Here is a 22,405-nt window from a genome sequence, read left to right on the forward strand (position 1 = left end):
TATTTATTTAAGATTTTATTTATTTATTCATGAGAGACAGAGAGAGAGAGAGAGAGAGAGAGAGAGGCGGAGACACAGGCAGAGGCAGAAGCAGGCTCCATGTAGGGAGCCCGATGTGGGATTCAATCCCGGGACCCGGGGATCACGCCCTGAGCCAAAGGCAGACACTCAACCACTGAGCCACCCAGGTGTCCCTCTACTTATTTATTTAAAATGTCTTTGATAGACAGGATGTTCCAGGCTCATTGTACTTTTTATCCCCAGACCTTTATTCATCCATCTCTCCAAGGAGCTCTAGTTCCTTTTGATGGAAATAGTATTTCAAGACACAGTATGAACACTAGGAGTGGTGATTGTGCTGGCTAGTCATTATTTCTAGGTCCTTTCAGAGGATAAAGTTAGAAAATTAAGCCAATTGCTGCATGAGTTCAGACTGATACTTCCAATTCAAATTAAGGATTGCTAACAAATGATGATTGATTGGAAAGTGTAGAGTGAATGAGCAAGAACTGTAAAATACTGGAGAAGCAGCTAAGGAAATAATTACAAAATCACAGAAAACAGAACTGCAAAGGGATCTTGAAATATATGATCTGATTTTCCGCCTACTTCTTTGCCCTTTCACAAAAGCTACATTTGAACATGTCTGAGTAGAGAAAAGGATCAAGAAGGTGAAGCTCAAATCTTAGTCACTGGCTTCTGCTGTACAGGAAATGGCTGGACGCCTTGATGTGAAGTGATTTATGTGAAGTGAGGAGATCAGAAAACACATTATGGCAGTTCAAATGGAAAATTTTGTATTGAGCGAATTTCAGCTTCAGTTGACCCTCCTTCAACTGTTTTCTCACTTTGAACTTTTTCTTGGGAAGGAGCTTTTATCTTTAGAAATGAGATATTTGGTACGTGAAAACAAGGCAAAATTAACTGCCAACAAGCCCCTCATACCCATGGTGGTTCTGGTTTTCCTTTATAGTTGAGAAAGCTCTGTGCATCATTTTTGTCAGATTTCTCCTACTGATCTTAACTTTAATGTTCTTGTTGTTGTTTGAGAGGCAATGTGTAAGATACTTCGACTGCTATTTTGTATTCCAGAAACTAGAGGCAGGAGGCCCAGGCTTCCCCTGGTTAGTCTGGAAGGCCTATGTGTTGATGTACGCATTCAGTATCTAAGGCAAAACATTACACGTATGCATGTTATTATCATAATTAGAGATGCAAACATGAATTATTTTACTCCGAAGGGAGAGTCAGAATTAACTTCAGAGGTAAAGTCTTGTTCTTTGCTAGAAAAACTGCTTATAAAGGCTTAAAATGCCAGTCTCAAAAGTATGTCTATTTTCAAATTGAATATCTACAATAAATGAAGTAAATTTGTTAAATATTCTCAGTTGTTTTAGTATTAAATTTTCTCTAAGGCTTGTTGCAAAAGGGAATTGTTTTTGATGGGGAAAAATACAAATATACCAGCTTTTAAGGTTAGTAATAATATGTTAGCAAAACTCTATTGCATTATTATTATTCAGAATCTGTCTCCAAGGAAAGCATTTCATGAATCAAGATACATAAGTGAAGTGTCGTTTATGTTTTTTAAAAAATTTAATATTCATTTTTAAAGATGAAATGTTAATATTTTGAAAAAGACATCAGTTAAAAGCAATTTTTAAGGACAGGTATCCTTTTGATTTTTTTTAAAGATTTATTTCTTTTAGAGAGAGAGAGCAGGGAGGGGAGCAGAGGGAGAGGGAGAGAGAGAGACTCTCAAGCAGACTCCCCATTGATCAAGAGCCCCATGAGAGGCCTGATCCCATGACCCTGAGATCATGACCTGAGCTGAAATCAAGAGTCAGAAGCCTAACTGACTGAGCCAACCAGGTGCCCCTGCTCCTTTTGATATTTCAACAGAAAATAGCTTAATAGCCTCCCTCTATAAGACTGTGGGATCCAGTGGATTAAAGGTGGAAGAGGCTGGCCTTCATTAAAATTAAAAACTTCTCCTCTGTGAAAGATAATGCCAAGAAAATGAGAAGACAAGCCACAAACTAGGAGAAAATATTGGTAAAGGATGTATCTGATAAAGGACTGTTATGCAAAATATACAAAGAATTTTTAAAACCAAACAATTAGAAAACAACCTGATTAAAAAATGGGCCTAGACCTTAACAGATACCTCACCAAAAAAAAAGAGATGTGGATGGCAAAAAAGCATATGAAAAGATGCTCCACATCATATGTCATCAGGGAAATGGAAATTGAAACAACCATGAGGTACCACTGCTCTCCTATTAGAATGGAGAAAATCCAGAACACTGATATAATACCAAATAAATGCTGGTGAGGGACTAGAGCAACAGGAACTCTCATTTGTTGCTGGTGGGAATGCAAAATGTTATTGGTTGCTTTGAAAGAAAGAGTGGCAGTTTTTTACAAACCTAAACATACTCTTCCTATATGATGTATAGTCACTACTTGCTATTTACTCAAAGGAGCTGAAACATATGTTCACTGAGAAACCTGTACGGGAGTGCTTGTGGAAGCTTTATTCATACTAATAAAACTTGGAAGCAACCAAAACGTCCTCCAGGAACTGAATGTTTCAATGGAACATTATCTAGCACTAAAAAGAAATGAGTTATCAAGTCACGAAAAGACATGGAGGAATTTTCAATGCGTATTACTGAGTGAAAGAAGCGCCAATCTGACAAGGCTACATACTGATTCCAATTACATGACATTCTAAAAAAGTAAAACTATGAAGGCAGTGAAAAGATTAGTAGTTGTTTAAGGGTCGGAGTGGTTGGGCGGGGAAAGGATGAACAGATGGACTCAGAGGGGTTTTAGGGCAGTGAAGATGCTAAGTTATTATAATGGGCAGATGTCATTATATATTTGTCCAGAGCCATAGGGTATACAATAACAAGAGTGAACCATAGTCTAAATTATGGACTTTGGGTGATTATGACGTGTCAATATGAGTCGATCCATCGTAGCAAATATACGAGTCTGGTGGGGGATGTTGGTAATGGGGGAGGCTGTGCCTGTGTGGCTGCAGGGGCACATGGGAAGTCTCTGTACTTCCTCCTCAGTTTGGCTGTGAACTTACAACCACTCTAAGAAATAAAATCTTAATTTTAAAAAGTCCTGGGAGGAAAAAAAGGTGCTAGAAAGAAATTGGAATCCTAGAATTTCCATATTTCTCAGTGTTTCTTGGAATTAATAAGTCGGGAAATACGGAACAGAGGTGAAGAGTCAGAATTGAAATTCAGAGTTGGGGAAAGTATGTCCAAATCCCATCTAACACTCAATATGCCCAGCACTTCATACTTTATTATTCCTGTCTTATCAGGAGCTCCAGACTCAGTCTTTTGTAGATACAGTTGAAAATTTATAATGGAATTGGAACACATGTTAGTGTGATCCTGGACAAAAGTATAGGTAGAATGGAATGTCCTTGCTGGAAGGAGCTTTGTGATCATTTGGTAGCCTAACATCTTTAGTTTATAAATAAAGAGACCCCCAGAGATGCCGCTCAGTGACTTGCAAAGCGACACAGTTCAAAGCAGTGGGGCTGTGACTAGAAACCCAGACATCCAACTCCTTTCAGCTGCATTGGGGTGCTCAGTGATCGTGCCTTTCTCTGAGCACAGGTCTTTCACACCTTGGCTAGGAAGCCTCAGGGCTTGCAGAGATGCTCAGGTATTAGGTGTATGTGTGTTTTTCTCATGAGACACAGAAATTCTCAGTACTTTCTAAAATGATGATCAATTTAAACTTGGCCTCAGGCTACCCTTGAAGCCTCTGACACTGTAACCTTTTGCCAAGAGGTTTTTCCTCTTGTTGGCGGCAGTCGCCCTAAGCTCCTATTTAGAGTAGAGGACAGGTCTGTAGCGTGGCCGCAGGAGGCTCGGGGAGCTGTCCAGAGTGGGTCCTTACGTTATGACCCACACTTGGGCTGCGCATGGAACGCTGTCCTAGCGCGGTTCCAAGCTGTGAATGCTAGTTGCTTTGTTTCTTAAGGTCTTCCAGGTATTCTTGAGTTATGGGAGTGATCTAACCAGGGGAAAGTAAAATCCATAAACATAAAAAAAAAAATGTAAGTTAAGTTCCTTGAAGTTACTCAATCAGTAGCATCATTCCATCATATAAATGTCAAAACCAATCATCATGCCAATACTGTGGATTTATGAGGCGCTCTCTTTTTTTAAATAATTGGGCTTTAATATATTCAGTCTGCAGGCAGTACTTGCTCTGTGGGTGCATGTGAGCCCCTTAAAATAATTGCATAATCTCCCAGGGGTTCCTGGGTCGTAGGTAGGGAATCACTGGTGTGGAGCTTAAGAGGGGTGTGAAAACTCCAGAGTATTATCAGCAGGGCAAAGTGGGCACAGTGGTGGTTTTTTTTTTTTTTAATATTTTACCTTTTTTAAAGTTTTGTACTGATTGTTTCTGTTTAAAAAGTGTGTGCATGTGTGTGTATGCATGTGTACAAAATGACTGAATAGAACTCCCCCCGAGTTTGCACGGAACAATTTAATTTAGTTCATGCTGTTTCAAGTTGAGGGACGCCACAACAGTCCCACGGCTGTAGTAGAGGTCACAGAATCTTTGCTAGTGGCTTTGACTTGAAAGATTTAGGCCAGCTCTTGGAGGTGTGGTAACATTTTGGTGGCAGGTGTGAGCAGGTCAGCATGCTTCCCTGATGTGACTAGCTTCCATCTGACGAGACCAGAGCAGATATGCACTAGATTGTCTATTCCTACCAACATTCATATGTTGAATTCCTAGACCCCGACGTGATGGTTTTAGGAGGTGGGCCTTGGGAGGTGATTATGTCTTGAGGGTGGAGACCTCATGAATGGGATTAATGCCCTTATAAAAGAGACCTCACTGAGCTCTCTTGGCCCTTCCCTTGTCAATGCCACCCAGTCCATTCTATTTCAGTCCAGCAGCCCAAACAGACAAAGTCAGCATATTGGGTCCCTAAACCTTTCTCTTTCACTTTCTTGGTCTCTTGCTCCCCCTTCCCTCCTCCACCCTTTTCATCACCTCTCTCTCTTCCTTTTTTTACTTCTTTCTCCATTTTGTTCTGCAGATATTTGAGCACCATGTAGCTCTGGGGAGTTTACAGTCTAGTAGTTGAAGCACACGCCTACAAAGAGATCACAGAACTCTCTTATCTGCACACTTGTTTCAAATGCTGTGGCAAGAATGAGGCACTATGAGATGCTGACAGAGAGGGCCCCACCTGCGGGATCAGAGAACATTCCCTGGAGAACTGACAGTAGGGCTGAATTGGAATTAACTAGATGATGAAGAAAGGGAAAGAAGTATTTTCCAGGCAGAGGAAACAGAATGTGCTTCAGGAATTGGGAAAGGGGTACCTGGGTGGCTTAGTCAGTTAGGCATCTGCCAAGCATCTGCCTTCAGCTCAGGTCATGATGCCGGAGTCCCAGGATTGAGCCCCACAGTGGGCTCCTCATTCAGCGGGGAGCTTGCTTCTCCCTCTGCCTTTCCTCCCTCTCATGCTTTCTCTCTCCCCCATTCTCTGTCTCTCAAATAAATAAATAAATTCTTAAAAAAAAAAAAAAAACGAAAAGAAGGGTGATGTGTGGTGGTAGGGCAAGGACAAGTGGCATTGAGGTTGTAGGGCTGCCTGTCTGGAATTCTGGTCTCAAGCCTAAGAGTGGGCCTTCTGTGAAACGCTTCTTCGTGAACGGGTGGTTCAAGGACTACGCCCAGTGAACCGTATATGTGTGTTCTTTGATTTTTCTGGGCTGCCACTCCCCATACAGCTCTTCACTGGCCGTATTAGTCAGCTGGAGCTGCGCTTAACGCACTAGGTGGCCTCAACAACAGATACTTATTTTCTTACAGTTCAGAGGCTATAAGCTCAAGATCATGGTGCCATTGGGGTTGGTTTCTGGTCAGGACTCTTTCTGGCTCATGGCTGGCTCATGGACAACCACCTTCTCACTGTGTTCTCACATGGTTTCTCTGTGAGCTGGGATGGGGGTTGGGGACAAGGGAGAGACTGATCTCTACTATCTCTTCCTCTTTTTATAAAACACCAGTCCTGTCTGCTTAGGGCTCACCCTTTTGACCTCATTTAACCTTTATCACCTCCTTAAGGGCTCTGTGTCATATCCAGATACAGCCATGTTGAGTGTTAGAGCTTCAACATATGAATTATGTGGGGGCACGTTTTCAGCATGTGACACTGACCTCCAATGGTTGTCCCCAGGATAATACCTGCTGATTTATAGTGGGCAGGTATCTCGGAGAAGAACAGAAAAGTAAAACCCTATAGCATTTGGGCTTCTCCCTTTGAATAGCAGTAAAAGAACCCAACAAAAACTGATTCTGTTAAGTCAGCATGCTTCATCGTGAAGCCACAGGGCTTTTGGTTGCTGAGCTTGCTCCATCTCTGCAGTGGGCATAGCTCTTGTGAGGGCAGCTGGTGCTCAGTCGCTGGGATGCTGCAGAAAGTCAACATGAAGCTTTAACACACGGACAGAGGCTGAGACTTCCAGATGCAACCTTCAGCCTCGTGACTCCAGGCGATAACAGGTAGCTTCGGGAATCACGTGAGGCCTGCTGTACGTCACAAGACCACAGAGAACAAAATTATAAAACTAAAGTCATCCCCGATTCTTGCCCTTTTTGACAGATCAGTGGTAACTGTTGTGAAGTACATTCAGTAGTAGGGCTCATGCTTTTTCAGGAACTTTTAAATTAATGACTCTTAAAGAAGTCACATTTTAAAGAAACATACTGGGGAGATTAATAGCATGGCATCCTACATGTCATTCTCAAGGGTATTTTCTGGGCATGTGGATACATATGACATCAGGAGGACTGATGTGAGCACTGTGGGAGGAAGAGCCAAAGAGCTATAACTTTTTTTTTTTTTCCAGTGCATTGACAGCTATCGAAGCAAGGTTTACCATTTTCTCCTTGATGACACGAGTCTATCGATTACTACTATACTTTCCCCACCGTACCTCTTCCATATTCTTATTATAAGATTCTATAATAGGATGAAATCATATAGAATGAATTCCATTCTATTGTTGGCTGAAAGGGTTAACAAAAGAAAGAAAACTTGGAATAGCGTAAGCCACATCCTACACTCTACTAGTAGGTAGAGCTAATGTAAATATAGACTGTGTACTATCTGAAGTGTCTGACAGATTTACAGGCTTCGCAGGAGGCAGAAAAAAAGTGAAAACCTGAAGAAAAGAACATTGGCCAGGAAACGCAAGGCCGAAAAAAGTACTATGGTGGTGATAGACTAATAAACAAGAAGTTATTGAACACATGCTTGTGTGTGTATGAGACTGTGTTTAGTGCTTAGAAGGGTTTAAAACAACCAAGGGATTTACACTTTTAAGTTAGATCAGATCTAAATTGAAGCAAAATATAAAATCAAGTAATTGAAAAAGGGTACAAGTGAGATGTCAGAAAGTGGTATATGATTTAGTGCACATGAGTAATGCTACCAGTGAAGTGATTTTCTTCACTAGCATCCAAACTCCGTAACAGTGAGGGCCACATAGGGTATGCTTGCAATGGTTAGGGTAGTGGTAGGCGTTCATTAATGAATCAAGGCAAGGGATCGCTTAGGCTTTTAAAATATGGTGTTTTTTGCTCGTTTGTTAAAAAGGTGTAATTTATGTACAATAAAGTATGCAAGTCTTAAGCAGAGGCTCAGTTCATTTTCTCTGTATTGAACCTACCTCTGGATGCTAGAACATTTCTAGCACACTGAAAAGTTCCATCACACCTCTTTCAGCCTGTACTACCGAGTAGTAGTAGCTGCCATTCTGACTGCTGTCACTGCACTTTAATTCAGCCAGTCTTTGAGTTTCATACAAATGGAATTATACAATAGTCTTCTTTGTGTTGAGATTTGTCCACGTTGTTGCTTGCTATGGCAAGCATCAGTAGCTCATTCTCGTTCATTTCTATGTATTCTTCTTGACGGACATCTGGATAATTTCAAGTTTGGTGCTACTATGAATTCAGCTTCTATGAACATGTTCACGTTTGTCTTTTAATGGACGCACACAATCACTTCTCTTGAGCAAATATCCAGGTGTGAAATTGGTGGGTCATAGAGTATAACTACCTTTAGCGGATATTGTCAAACATTTTTTTCCAAAGTGCTTATACCAATTTATTTTTTCCCCAGCAATGTAAGAGAATTTGAATACAGGTTCTAAATTGTTTTATAGGTTTCAATAAAGTTCATCCAAAACCTATAAAGACCCTGGTCATTACAACCCAAGGGAGGGAGGGAATGCATTTTTCTCAGTATTAGTATTGTTCATATTTCCAGAGAGCTTATCTCAGGACCGGAGCACAACGTAGGCATTCAGTCAGTATTTGAGTGGATCCTGAAATGGGTCCACAGTTTAGGAAGGAAGGTGAATATAAGAGTAGAGCATAGTGGCAACCAATTATTGAGTTCTGACCTTTATAGATATCAAGGCTCTCAGCTTTGTCCCTTGCCAGTTTCATGATGTCATTCGTCCTACAATTCTAATTGAGTCTGCTCTGTGCCAAGAAGTCTTGTCCTACTGTTGCTGCTGAATAGAATTAAGGATGTCAGGCAAGGCCCATAATAACCTAGCTGCTGGTCCAGGATGGGTTGGTGACTGAGTAGGACAGGTTTGTGGACTATACCATGGTAAGGGGAGCCTACAATTGGGCTTTACAGCATGGTTGGGGGTGGGCTCAGGTCAGGTCTATACCAAGTAGCATGGGAAATAGGCAATAAATGCTTTCCAAGAAATTCTTCTGTTTGGTGCTCTTATCAAGGAATATGAAGAACCACCAAGCATGATGAGGGATAGTTTGAGTCAGGAAATATGTGCAATGTGACTATTGGGCAAAGCTGCTTTAAACGCTAACATTGGGTACCTCCTATGTAGGGCATTCTTTTTTACTCATCATTATAGCCCTATGCAGTGGGTCCTCTCAGAGCCCCATTTCACAGAGAAGGAAACCAAGGAACAGAGAGAAGACATAACTCTCCCAAAGTCATATGGCTAGAGAGTGGCACAGTAGGATTTGAATCTAGATGCCTCCAGAGACTGGGTTCTTTGCCACTCACTGCACAGCAGCTGCCTTATGAGGATACTTTAAACTTTTAAATTCATAGTCTTAATTTCTATGAACCACATAAAAGTTGGGCATTGAAATGAACATTTTGCCAGTTTTTACGTGTCATCTGTCCTTGGGATGGCAAACTCGTAGTCTGAAGAAAGTTTGACATATAGAGGTATTAGAATCATCCAAGGATCTCAGTTTTTGAAAGAAAAATTTTAACCTAGTATTAGTTGATCTGTATCTGAAGGTCTAGAAAAAGCAGCCAAATATACTATATTCAGTAATGTCTCTGTATTTTTGCATAAACTATCGTTTATATCATGGGAACTAAAGACTAATTCTGAAATCCAAAAATTGGGGAGTTAAAAAACCTACATTCAATTATCCGTTGAGTATCTATTATGTGGTCTATGCAGTACCATGTCCTGAACATGTATTATCTGTAATTTCCAAAGCAATTTGAGCTAGGTTTTATTAGATCCCAGATCCCCTCTTTTGAGTTGAGGAAATTGAGAATCAGATAAGCCAAACAACCTGCCCAGTTTCATGGCTATAAAATATCACCCCAGGGATTTAAACTAAACCTGTTTGACCCTAAGACTCATGCTCTTTCCATGATACCACAGACTCCCACCTGTGCCCAAAGGAAGCAGTCGATTTCAGGGAGTTTGCTCCTTAAGTGATGACATAGTCCACCCTGCTCTCCCCATCCATTTTTTTTTTAATTCCGTCTATGGCATCAAATTAAATTTCCAGAAGAACAGTTTTGAATTGTAATGGATGGCATTGTTCACTGTCTCAACATTTTATAATTTATTCTGATTTTACTGACAGTACTATCTATTTAAATACAGGAAACTTTAGTCATCAGAATGCTAATAGACCTGATTTAGTTGTCTTTTTTTTTTTTTTTTTTTTTTTTTTGTGGTCTCATGAGCAAACAAGTAAGTTACTGTGGAAACCAAATAGAAACCTAGATGAATTGATACGACGAGAGGCCTAAGAAATGGGGCATCTTGAAATAATTCCATCAAAGTAGCATAGGGGATAAAAGAGAATGACTTGAAGAGAAATTAGGCCAGGGTTTTTAATTAAGTCGTATATTCAGATTATACAAACCCTGCATCTGTTTAAGGTCTATTTTATCACTGAAACCATGTGTAATTTGTGACGCTACCACTGACAATGTTTACCTAATTTGTTAACCTAGATTTTTAACCTCATTTTGCCCTCCATTTGCACGTGGTAGGTATATTTGTACTTTAAAAGAGCGTATGTAATAGTAATTTTAAAGGCAAGGAAAATAAAACAGCTAGAGTCTCCTGCTATCTGCCCCAGGGATTCAGTTGCCATTCCAGTAATCTAAGAGACACCAGGAACATGACACTGGAGACTGAATGTCCCAAATGTCATGGATAGGAAAGCCATATCAGGTGGAGCACTCAACAGAAATTTCCCATTAGCACGACTCAGGGTCAGGCCAACCCCTTGAGGGTGTTCCTTCAGGTGGATTTAGGGCTTGGGTCATGTATTCTTTAAGGATTGGGGGGTTGAGGAAAATACTTCTGCCTGGGAGTGCGTATTCGAACTCATTTATGTAACAGTTTGTAACCTGCCTGTAACCCAGGCAGAGAAATGTCCTTGGTGACCATAGGCCCGCAGACAGCAGGCAGCTGTCCAGTGGGGGGACCAGGACACCCGGATCAGCACAGCCCTGCAGCATCACCCCGAGTTAAGGCAGCCTCTCCTTGTGATCCAGTAAGCGTGGGGCCGTGCCACCCGAGCGGCCTGTCAGGGCCCGTGGGCCTCGCCCGAGGAGTAGCAGACTGCCAGGGCTTGGGGCTCCTTTCCTCTTGGCATTTGTGGGTTCTGTTGTGTATCGCATTCTCTGATGTTTTTTTGCATTTTGGTCTTTGCCTGTTTAGAGTTTGGGGCACATTAGACACGACGATTGAAGTTATCATAATATACACAGGTCTTTTTTTTTTTAATTTATTTATTTATGATAGTCACAGAGAGAGAGAGAGAGAGAGAGAGGCAGAGACACAGGCAGAGAGAGAAGCAGGCTCCGTGCACCGGGAGCCCGATGTGGGACTCCATCCCAGGTCTCCAGGATCGCGCCCTGGGCCAAAGGCAGGCGCCAAACCACTGCGCCACCTGGGGATCCCAATATACACAGGTCTTGAGAGCTCTTTAACCAAAGCCCAGTGGCGACCGGTACTTGGAGTCCGTAGCAGAGGAAATGCAAGATCAACTATCTTAGGATTTCTTGAACTTGAACGTACGTTATCAGTCACTTGAGTAGAAGGGAGGCTTTGCAGGCATCACTCTTAGTCGTTGCTGGCAAGTCACCGGATGGTAAATGTGAGTGGCAGTTTCCTTTGCCCTCGGAGGAGCATTAAAATTCTCATCTCTCAACTTCATGAGAAAACCAGTCTTGCTGTATATCTTGTAAACTGAAGCCTTTCTTCCTTCAACGTTTGTATGTTCCTGTCCCTTTGGTTTCAATAATCTGTCCCAATGAGCTTTAGCACGCTTGAGCCAAAAGTGGGAGTGCCTGTGATGTGTAGATGTGCCCATGGTGTGGTTGGGCAGGTGTGGACGTGGCCCTCCCAAAGCGTCCAGTTTTGGGAAGAAGAGACACGTGTCTCAAGAACTAGGGTGAAGATGGACTGAAGAAAGTCCAAGGGGTACTGAGCAAGGATAATGAAAGTTAAGAACGTGGAGAATTCCTTCTAGCTGAGCCATATGGAAATTGCTCCCTGCCACCCACACAGGGTTTAAAGGAAAGATGGGATTGAGATTTTATTTTTTTATTCTTGGTTTTATTTCTTTAATTTTATTTATATTCAGTTAATTAACATAGAATGTGTTATTGCTTTTCAAAGGTGGAGGTCAGTGATTCACCAGTCTTATATAATACCCAGTGCTCCTTACATCACGTGGCTTAATGTCCTTCACCCAGTTACCTCATTCCCCCACCCCTCTCCTCTCCAGCAACGTATTTTAGAGACGTAAGGGGAAGACTCTTTTAGTTAGGGGAAACTCACAGAGTGGGGATGTCTGGGGGGAGTTGCTAGTTCTGTTTGGTTGAAGATTTCAAGAAGCCTATCATGGAAGATAAAGTTAGAAAGTTAGTTGGAGTTGGGTCATGGGGGGCCTTTAATGCTAGGATAAGGAATTGGGGTTTATTCTCTCTTCTCTTAGTTTCAGATTCTAACCCAAGTGTGTTACTTTATGGTCTGATTATTAAGTCTGAGAGTCCATAAAGAATAAAGTGATCCTTTTGGCAGTTTGTGGGAAAAATACCGTGTTACACAGTTAAAGTGGTATGGGTCAAAATGGCTTTTTTTAGGCTGAAAATTTTCCACAGAGGCAGCGCTAAATATATCACATAATCCATTCACCAAGGTGGAAGTCAGCTACATCACTACGGCATGCCCTTATTTTGACTCCTCCTTAGGTTCAACAATGTTAGGATCTATATTTCCTAGCTTTTTTTTTTCTTTTTTGGCCAGGTAGATGGTGCTAAAATGCCTAATACCCCATTTCTGCAGCAAACAAACTGGTTTGCTTGAAATATGAGTCATTAAGCTCCTTTATCTTTCCTTTCAATTTCCTACTTAGCGTTTTCCCTTCATATTGGGCACTTTGTAAGCAGTGAGGTGGCTCATTGATTTGCTGCCCATAAAGGAGCAGCTCTGGTCTTTTTTTCTATTCAAAGGAATTATTTTAGTCTACCTGTGATGTCCCTTGGAAATATTCTGAGCTGATATTTTTAGCTATTGGAGGCTAACCAGAAAATATCTGAATTTTATCAGATAGGATTGAAACATTTTTCAATTGATAAAAACATTAGCGAAAAGGGCGCTCTTTGTTAGTATTCTCTGGCTAATTAACTCTGTTGACTAAAGCTTTAGGCTTATATGGCAAGGTCAGTTGGTTTTACTCTGTGATTATCTCTTAGAACCTCTAGTCTTGGCCATTGATTTCCATAAGTAAGTATAATAGCAAGTCCTTACATAGCTTTAAGTGCTATAAATATAAATTCATTTAATTTTCAGGATAATCCTAAATAGGTATTGTTACTATCTCCATCTTTATAGATCATGAAATTGAGAAGCTATGTGGTTGGCCTCCAGTCCCATTACTGGTTACTGGCTGAGCCAGGATTCGAACATAGGCACTTGGGTTCCTTGGTCTTTACTCTTGATTTCATTAAAATCCAAGGACATCAGTGAGAATGTCCCTAGACTTAAGTAAACACAATATGTGTCTAAACATTTAAGGCTGTTTATTTTGTATAGCAGAAAGCTCTGACTTAAGAAATTTCAGACCAGTGTGATGATATGCAGACACCAGAAATCTGGTCAGCATCTTTTGTCGTCCACACATACATAGTTGGGCACTTGGGGCGAGGCTTCACAGTGGTGACATTTGAGACCTGAGCCAGGACTTCAGGATGTTCAGGTGTTTAACAGGCAGAAAAGAGGGAACAACACATGCAGAAGCTCAGAGGTGAAATGGCATTCAATGTGCATGTTTAGAGGAAAATAGGGTGTCCAGTGTATCTGAAACAGGGAAGACAGGCAGTGACCAAGATGCTGTGTAAGGCTGCAGCTTGTACCCTGCTGAGGAGTCAACATCATCCTCCAGGAACGGTGACTTTTGTTTTGATCGAGGACTCACAGATTTTTATATCCAGTTTCAGAGGGTTCCCAGGTACTCGAATGCTCACCTGTAGATCCATAGACTCCTTTCCCCCAAGCCATAGAGAATAAGTGAGAATCAAGAATAACACAGTCAAATCTATGCTTCAAGGAAGAGGACTCTGATGACAGTGAAAGTGCCTGTGAGGGGAGAGTGATAGGAAACAGAGAGATTGGGAGGCAGATGCGAATAATCAAGGCCAGAGATCCCTGAGATGGCCTGAGAGCGATGTTGGTGAAAGATAACGTGGAAAACAGAAGTGAGAGGACTTGGGGTGAGCTCCGTGGGAAGGTTGCAGGTGAAGTGGCTAAAGGAAATTGCAGTTTTCTAGCTTGCTTTAAGGATAGATAGGGATGTCACTAATAAAAGGTGAAGATGGGAAGAGGCAAGGGCAGAAAAGGGGCAAGGGTAGAAAGGTAAGGGGCTCGAGTTTTAGACCCCCTAGGGTTTCCCGTGCCCATGGTACACTGCGGTGGTAATGTCCAGCACACAGTTGGAAATGCAATCTGGAAAAGAAGTCCGCATTGGCAAGAGACTTAGCTGTCTCCCTGGCAAATGGCAGGTGGAAGCCCTTGGAGCCAGGGTTAGACAGGGCCAACGCAGGGGGAGCCGAGGGGAAGAGGAGAGCACAAGAGGAGCAGCAGTGAGGTTGGCTGGGGAGAAGAGACCCGGGGAGCCACAGCAGCACCACAGCACTTGAGCATTTCCCATGTACTGGGTCTGTTCTCAACACTTTATTTTACTTTACTTTTTTAAAGATTTTATATATTTATTCATGAGAGACACACAGAGAGAGGCAGAGCCACAGGCAGCAGGAGAAGCAGGCTCCCTGCGGGGGAGCCCGACGTGGGACTCGATCTCAGGACCCCGGGATCACAACCTGAGCCAAAGGCAGATGCTCAACCGCTGAGCCACCTGGGTGCCCCGTGTTCTGAACACTTCACATGCATAAGCTTGCTCAATCCTCGACCACCTCCGTGCAGGAGCTGCACTTTACACATGAGGACTCCAGGTCAGCGTCAGTGGTCAACTAGTGGTTAGCCTCAGTGAGCTGATGAGAGTGAGTTAGGATAGTTTACATCATGTTCAGATTTGAACACAGATTGGTAAGCTTTGATGACAGTATTTCCTTACTTTCCTCCTGGTTTTATGAAGTAGATGGAGCGTCATCATCAGAATTCATAAAGGAAGCGTGCTCTGAGACTTCCATAAATCTCCAAGTTCCCTGGCTTTCTTTCACATGAACATTCTGTTAAGATTCATGCATTTCTTAATATATTCTTATTTAATGGATTAAGCTTTCACTGAAGTTTTCTTCTCCCAATGAGCATTTTGGGCATTGGTTGGAGCACTTCCTGAAATGGTTGCATGAGTCACATTTTCATATTTCCTCTTAGAATATACATTGGAGTCTCTTCGCGGTGATCTGAGATATCGGCAAACTCTATGTTCCTATTCTCATCTGCCCAAACTTCTCTTGTTTACTTACATGCATCACTTCTTTAGAACCTCTCCACTTTGTTTGCCTTTTCATCACTACTCTGCTAGTGGAAATTTTCTTTGAAGTCCATTTTTTCAGTTATTATTATTTTTTGGTCCCTTTATCAGTTATGTACATTGAGGAACAAAAAACCATGAAATCACCCCAAGTTGCCACTGTAAGCTATCTGGTAGGCACAGGCAGCAAACTATAGACCAAGGACTGAATGGGATCCACCACTTTTTTTGTAAGGGAAGTTTTATTGGAATAAAATTCATTCATTCATTTGCATATTGCCTTTGGCTGCTTTCCTGCTACAACAGCAGAGTTGATTATTGCAACTGCATGACCCACAAAACCTAAAATGCTTACTGATATGGACCTTCACCGAGAAAGTACTAACTCTTGCTCTATAGCATTTGGAAAATCAGAATATGTCCAAAGCATATTTATAGTGTTTTAAAGTTGTTTTTTGATTTAGAGATGTATCCATTTTATTTTAGAGAGAGAGCAAGAGCAAGCAAGTGAGAGGAGGGTCAGAGGAAGGGAAAGAATCCTGAAGCAGACTCCCCGCTGAGCACAGAGCCCCGTGTGGGGCTTGATCCCAGGACCCCGAGATCATGACCTGAGCCAAAATCCAGAGTCAGCCACTTAACCAACTGAGCCACCCAAGCACCCCATATATTGTTTCGGGGTTTTTATTTTTTTTTTTAATTTATTTATGATAGTCACACAGAGAGAGAGAGAGGCAGAGACATAGGCAGAGGGAGAAGCAGGCTCCATGCACCGGGAGCCCTACGTGGGATTTGATCCTGGGTCTCGAGGATCGCGCCCTGGGCCAAAGGCAGGCGCTAAACCGCTGCGCCACCCAGGGATCCCTGTTTTGGGGTTTTTAAATAAAATGTTACTCAACTGAATGATAGAACCATTGAGTGGCTTCTGTAATATTTGTCTTTCAGATATAAAACAAATTGTCAAGGGAACAATAAAATTGAAGACTCCTTTAAGTATTATATAATCGGAATTCTTCCCTGTAGAGTCAGGGATCTGAATTTTTGTCAGCATTGACAAATCTGTTAAGTCTGGAAAAAGAAATTTTCTTTGAATGCTTAATAGATGCCAGGTCCTTGATTGTGCTTGGCCTTGGGGATTCAGAAAAATAGAACACTTTTTCCACCCTCAGAAAAATAACGTATCAGTTTAAACCAAGTTAGAGATAAACAAAGAAAAAACAAAACAAAAAATCTGGAAAAATCGGCCCAGATTGTAAAAATATAACAGATTGAGAAAATGTGCCGAGTAAATTGTTTCAGTTTATTAACATGTTGACCTTATATTACTTCATTCGTGTTTCTGAAAAAAATGGTTGTGCTTTGTTTCCCATTATTTTGCCAAGTCAAGAAATACGTGATGCCCGATAGGATCACATCCTGCTCTCTCAAATAGAAGTCCCTCACCTGTCCCTCCAGGATGCTCACTCTCCCACGTAGCCCTCGCCTCCTTCTGGGGCTGCTGCTGCCTTCTGAGGTCCTCACTTGCCTCTGGATTCTCTTGTCTCAAATTTGTTCCCCTGGATCCGCTGCATTAACACATAATCACTTGATTCCGCTGCTCTGAACCCAACTCCTGTTCTCTCCAGCCCACCTAATGAGGTCTGGTCCTTCACTAGCATTTAAGACCTTCCATCGAAGCCTTTATGGAAGGTCTTAAATCGTTCCATACCTGCTCTCTGCCTTGCCTCCACCCAACCACCTCCTTTTTTTGTACCCTAGGCTCTGAGTACTGAAACTACAGTCTGTGCTTTCCCATCTGTTGATTTTCATACACTTTTCCTCGCTGTTTGAAAGTCTCTGCTTTTGTCCATTCCTTGCCTGAATCTGCTCATCTTTCAGATACCTCCTCATTTAAGCAATTTCCCCCAATCTACTTTCCACCTGCCTCATAAATTCTAAGCTGGAATGAATATTTTCATGCCACCCATAATATGGTAACTTAAAAAGATTATTCACATACTGTGTCCTGTTTTCTATGCCTAAATTCTAAATTTCTTTTTTTTTTTTAAGTTTTATTTATTTAGGTAATCTCTATCCCCCATGTGGGGCTTGAACTCATGACCTTGAGATCAATAGTTGCATGTTCTTCTGACCCAGTCAGCCAGGTGCCCCAGAACTCTAAATTTCTTAAGGGATGGAGCTTTGTTTTTGTTGATTGTTACATTTCTAGATCTTTAGTGTCTGCTTTTAATGCTTGTATATAGTAACTGCACAATTGACTTCGTGTTGAGTGGATAAATCAATCAATGCTTAATGGCAGATGTGAAAAGTCTGTTATGTTATATCAGATGGTGAATTTTAACTTGATGTATGGTAGCACTAATGGGATTAGATACATTTCTGAGTTAAAAATCAGCTCTTCAGTTATTGACAGGAAAACCACAGTAGTTGCTGGGTGAAAGGGCCTGCAGATCGTGTTTTTCATCTTCAGGAAGTGACCCTGGAACAGCCTCTTTTCATAAACTCTGTTATGTCATAGCACTAAATCTATTCTCTAGGGATTTAGACACAGTATAAAAATCCTCAGTGTCTTTGGGATTATCATAGGTAAGAAGAGGAAAATCAATTGCTTGTCTAAACCTTGTTTGCCAGTGGAAAAAAAAATAGCAAAATCTTTCTACCAACTAAGATATTTAGTGGAGACAGTAGACAAAGTAAACAAGATAACAAGAAAAGGTCTCATGCCATAGGCTACAGTTTTTTTTTTTTTTTTTTTTTTTTTTTTTTATGATAGTAACAGAGAGAGAGAGAGAGAGAGGCAGAGACACAGGCAGAGGGAGAAGCAGGCTCCATGCACCGGAAGCCCGACGTGGGATTTGATCCTGGGTCTCCAGGATCACGCCCTGGGCCAAAGGCAGGCGCCAAACCGCTGCGCCACCCAGGGATCCCTAGGCTACAGTTTTATGGGAAAGCAATTTAGGATGTTTAACCTTAAATAAAGACCAGTACTTCTTTGTGAAAATGATGTAGGCATCAAGTCAGCACGGTGGGCCACCTGATGTACAGAGAATGGTCAAAAATGTCTCTTTTATTTTTGTTGTGAAACGGGCTTTGCTTTGTAGACTGCTAACTTTGTGTTAATACTCTCCTGGTGGTCTTTGTGTTTTTACTGTTTTAAGAATCTTTTGTTTACTATGTTACAGGATGATGTAGCTCGCTTTATCTTGTCTCTGTTTTGCATTCTGTGCATTAACTTAGTAGCTACACAAGACAGCCTAGTGTTTGGTGGGATCATCATCCAGGGGCTTGAATAACTGAGTGGATTGTGGGGGGCGTGTGCTGGACAGGAACATGGTGTATAGTGGGCAAAATTCAGGCTGTGGGCCGTGGGAGGATTAGTCACACAACTTACAGGAAAAATTCTGTTGCGGAGATAATGGATCATTTGCTTCCTGAATGAGCCATTCAGAAGGAACCTTTGCCAAATCACTAAACTCCCTGATGAGATTCTGCGAAGACTCCCACCCGAGTACTGATTGGTATAGGAGACTGTTTGAATCAGCCTTTCCAACCTTTGTAATTTCTAATTTATTAATTGCTTAGGGGGAGGGTGTTGGGAGGCTTTTTAGTCTGCAGAATGTATTATTAAATGGGAACATGAGTCCTTTTGTGTCTTTTGATAAAAAGCACATATAATTTTTTTAAAAGCATTAATTTTGGTCATAGTTTTAAAAAAGAAACAATCTTTTCCCTTCTCTGAGCGTATTTTTAGCAAGAGCTTTGAGAATTAATCTTCAATATGTGTTATCACAAGGAGTAATCAGACTTGAATTTTATAAGCTTGGTACCTTTGGACTTGTGCCCTGCACACAGTTTATGTAGAAGGGAAAACAACCCTGTACAGTTTCTTAATTAAATAAGGTTGTGTTGTCACTTGGTTAACTTCTTGGTTTTTGAATAAAATAACATATTAGTCACCTGCAAATTCGGAATTTGAATGTGATGATATAAATCTTTCTGTCCTAATCAATTTTTTGAAGCTGTATTCAAATAATGATGCCTAACATTTCTGACTTCAGGAACTATCAGAGATGATTGATTATATCTGAACCACATATTGATAAAGTGCTAATATTTAATCAGCGTGGCCAGCCCCTACCCCCCCGAAGGTTATGGAAAGCCCTGCACTTTGTCATGGTTGCTGTCTTTTTTAAAGTTGCACAGAATGTCCATACGAACATTCTTTAGAGTCTCAAAACAAGCCAAAACCTTTATTCTGTGACATTGCATATACATTGTGTGAAATGCACACTTTTGTGCCAAAGGAACAATAATAGATTCATTTCTTACAAAGTACGTATAAATAGTAGTTCTACAAGTTTCACTTTTAACTCACACTTATTGTGTGCAGCGAGCTAAGGTCCAGTCCTTGCTTCTCAGACTTGACACAGTCTGGTAGGGGAAATAGGTGTGAGCAACAGGTAAGACCAAGACTGCTGTTTACCAGTAGAATTGACCAGAGTATCAGGTGTGATAAGTTGCTTCTTCCTAGCAGAGATCAGCAAAGGCATTGGGAGTTGTGGTCTTGAGCTAGATTTTGAAGGATGTAGAGGCAAAGGGAAAAGGGATGAATGAAGTGGAAAAATGGTCCTTGGGCCAAGGTCTGATTTACATAGGTTGGCAACAAAGCACGCACATAATTTGGGAATTCCTCAGGTATGGTGAGCAAGATTCACCTGCCTTCTCCCCACCTCTGCTGCCGGACTGGGGGAAACAGAGAGGAAAGCATGATTTTACCCTGGGGTCATCTGTTCTTTGACCTTCCCACTTCCCTTACAGGATGGTAAGACGTTATGGAGAATAAGACTAGGGAAGAGGAATGGGTGTGGGTGAAAGAAAAGAGCCTACAAGGTAGCACAGTGGTCTCCTTGCCATATTTTTCTTCTTTCTTTTTCTTTTTTTAGTGTTCTCTCCTTTTCCAAAGCTTGGCAGAGTCCATCATAGAAAAGAGCAAAGAAAAGTGGGCAGGGGATTTCCTGCAGCTGACCATATTCAGTCTACCTATAATGATATGGGATTAAAGAGCATGGATTGAGTAGTGTTTGCAGAAAATAAACAGGTATCATTCTGAGCATACAAACTAATCTTGATAGATCCTGACTTTAGTTCTAGGTCATCATCACAGTCATCAATTAAATTTTTAGGACCTATAAGATGCATGGAATTGTCCTAAATAAAATTTAAGACTTATAAGATGCATGGAATTGTCTTACAACATAGATTGAAACCAAAAAATTTTATTTTTTGTAGAGGTGTAGGCAGGTTTAAAACAATCCCCCATACATGCATTTGTTTTCCCAGAAAAATGGTATTTATAGGAGCAATCACAGCATGGGATCCTGAGTAGACATCAATCTTTTGCTCTTCCATGAAGTCATTGTCTTTAAGAATATGTGTGTGTGTGCATTTGTTTTTTCCTTTTCCATAAGTCAAAAGAGAAAACCTAAAACCAAGTAAAAGAAGAGGCTTGAAAAATCATCAAACCTGGGCAGTAATTTTTAAAGCTACTTTGTGAATAAACAAACCTACCAGAGTTTTAGGCTTGAAGGAAAAAAACTATGTTGCATTTCAGGATCAGCTCCTACTTTGGAGTACTTGTCAGCTCGCTGGCTCTTTCCTTCTTCTTCTTCCTTCTTCCTTCTTCCTTCTTTCTTCTTCCTTCTCCTCCTTCTTCTCCTTCTCCAAAATGAACATATTTTATTTCCTCAAAATATTCTTTGCTTTTGGAGAAATAATGTCAAATTGAAAACTGTGTTCTTTGATAGTATAATCAGCTCTTTCTGCTAGAGGATTGTTCTAGAAGTTTGGCAGTTGTGTTCTATATGACAAATTACAGACTATTGATGAGTCTCTATCAGGGCACGGTGATAGTATATTTATATGCTCATCTGGTGAAATCACTTCATACTTAGTGGTTTTAAAAATTAAGGTTTCAAGGTGCCTGGGTGGCTCAGTCGGTTAGGCCTCTGACTTGATCTCGGCCCAGGTCTCGAGCTCACAGTCATGAATTCAAGCCCTGTATCTGGCTCTGTGCTGAGTGTAGAGCTTACTTAGATAAATACATACATACTGAAGTATACAGTTCATTGGAGGGTTAAACATGTTTCTGGAAAATATGCTTTGTCACCTTTTAGAAAATATTTGCCATATAAATTGAGAGTTTTCTTACTCCAGGTTCTGGGTAAGATGTAAATTATGAATGTTACTGATGGCTGATGAGTTCAGTGGCTACATCTTTGAGATTATGAAAGATTGAGCAAAGGAGGTAAAGATCTGAGACACCATCCCTTATGAACTCTTTCTCCTCAAACGATAAGTTGGAAGGAATTTTCTGATTGGTCATTGGCAGCCCCCTGTGAAGCTCATGAACTTTCTGTGGACTCGTACCATATGAGTATAATCTCTCTTTTTCAGTTTTACCTCTGGCTGCAAAACAGCAAGAGAAAGAAATCAAGGAGCCACTGCTGTCATTGACCGGATCACCCCAGCATGGTCAGTAGACAGACTTGAGTCCCAGAGAAAAAGCTGCTGGCTTCTGAGGATAAACCACTTTGAACAGCTTTTACCTTAACCTCGACCTTGAAGACTTTGACTCCTGGTTCCAAGGTGAGTTAGGAGAACACAAATTTAAGATCAGCAACAGGGTTGGATTAGGCAGTGCTTAATAATTACAGCAAAAGATAAGTGAGACATTACCAAATCACAGGAAGGTGTTTCTTTAAATATTCTTCTATGTGTATATCAGACCTTACGAGTAATCCTGGTTATGTTTAGGCATCTTGATAAAAAGTTTTGCTGGATTTGTTTTTTTTAAAAGATAGGAAGTAGAAAACTGTTCCAAAATATTTAATCTTTTTGTATCTGCGGTCTGGCATCACGTGGAAATAAGATACTGCCCTTCCCTTCTGGAGTAATAAAGCTGCAGAGATAAGTCTACAAAATGAAATGTTAACTCTGCTTGCATTATATGCGTATATGCACATACATCCATGCATACACACAGTCTTAAAATGATTCCATTGTTTGGAATCTGTCACAGAGATTTTTTTTTCCC

At 41.1% G+C, this 22,405-nt stretch overlaps 1 protein-coding gene across 15 annotated transcripts in view; it reads left to right on the forward strand.

The window, feature by feature from the left end:
• The window catches only part of OSBPL6 (oxysterol binding protein like 6), a 213,888-nt gene that overhangs the window by 70,051 nt on the left and 121,432 nt on the right, over positions 1 to 22,405 (forward strand). For all 15 annotated transcript variants that reach the window (XM_049106180.1, XM_035696195.2, XM_025460310.3 and 12 more), the window contains one exon: positions 21,766 to 21,957. The gene's annotated coding sequence lies outside the window, so the exon portion shown is untranslated. Of the gene's footprint in view, positions 1 to 21,765; positions 21,958 to 22,405 lie in introns of those variants that run through there.

This window comes from Canis lupus, chromosome 36 (assembly GCF_003254725.2).
Source record: "Canis lupus dingo isolate Sandy chromosome 36, ASM325472v2, whole genome shotgun sequence".
NCBI classification, from domain to species: Eukaryota; Metazoa; Chordata; class Mammalia; order Carnivora; family Canidae; genus Canis; species Canis lupus.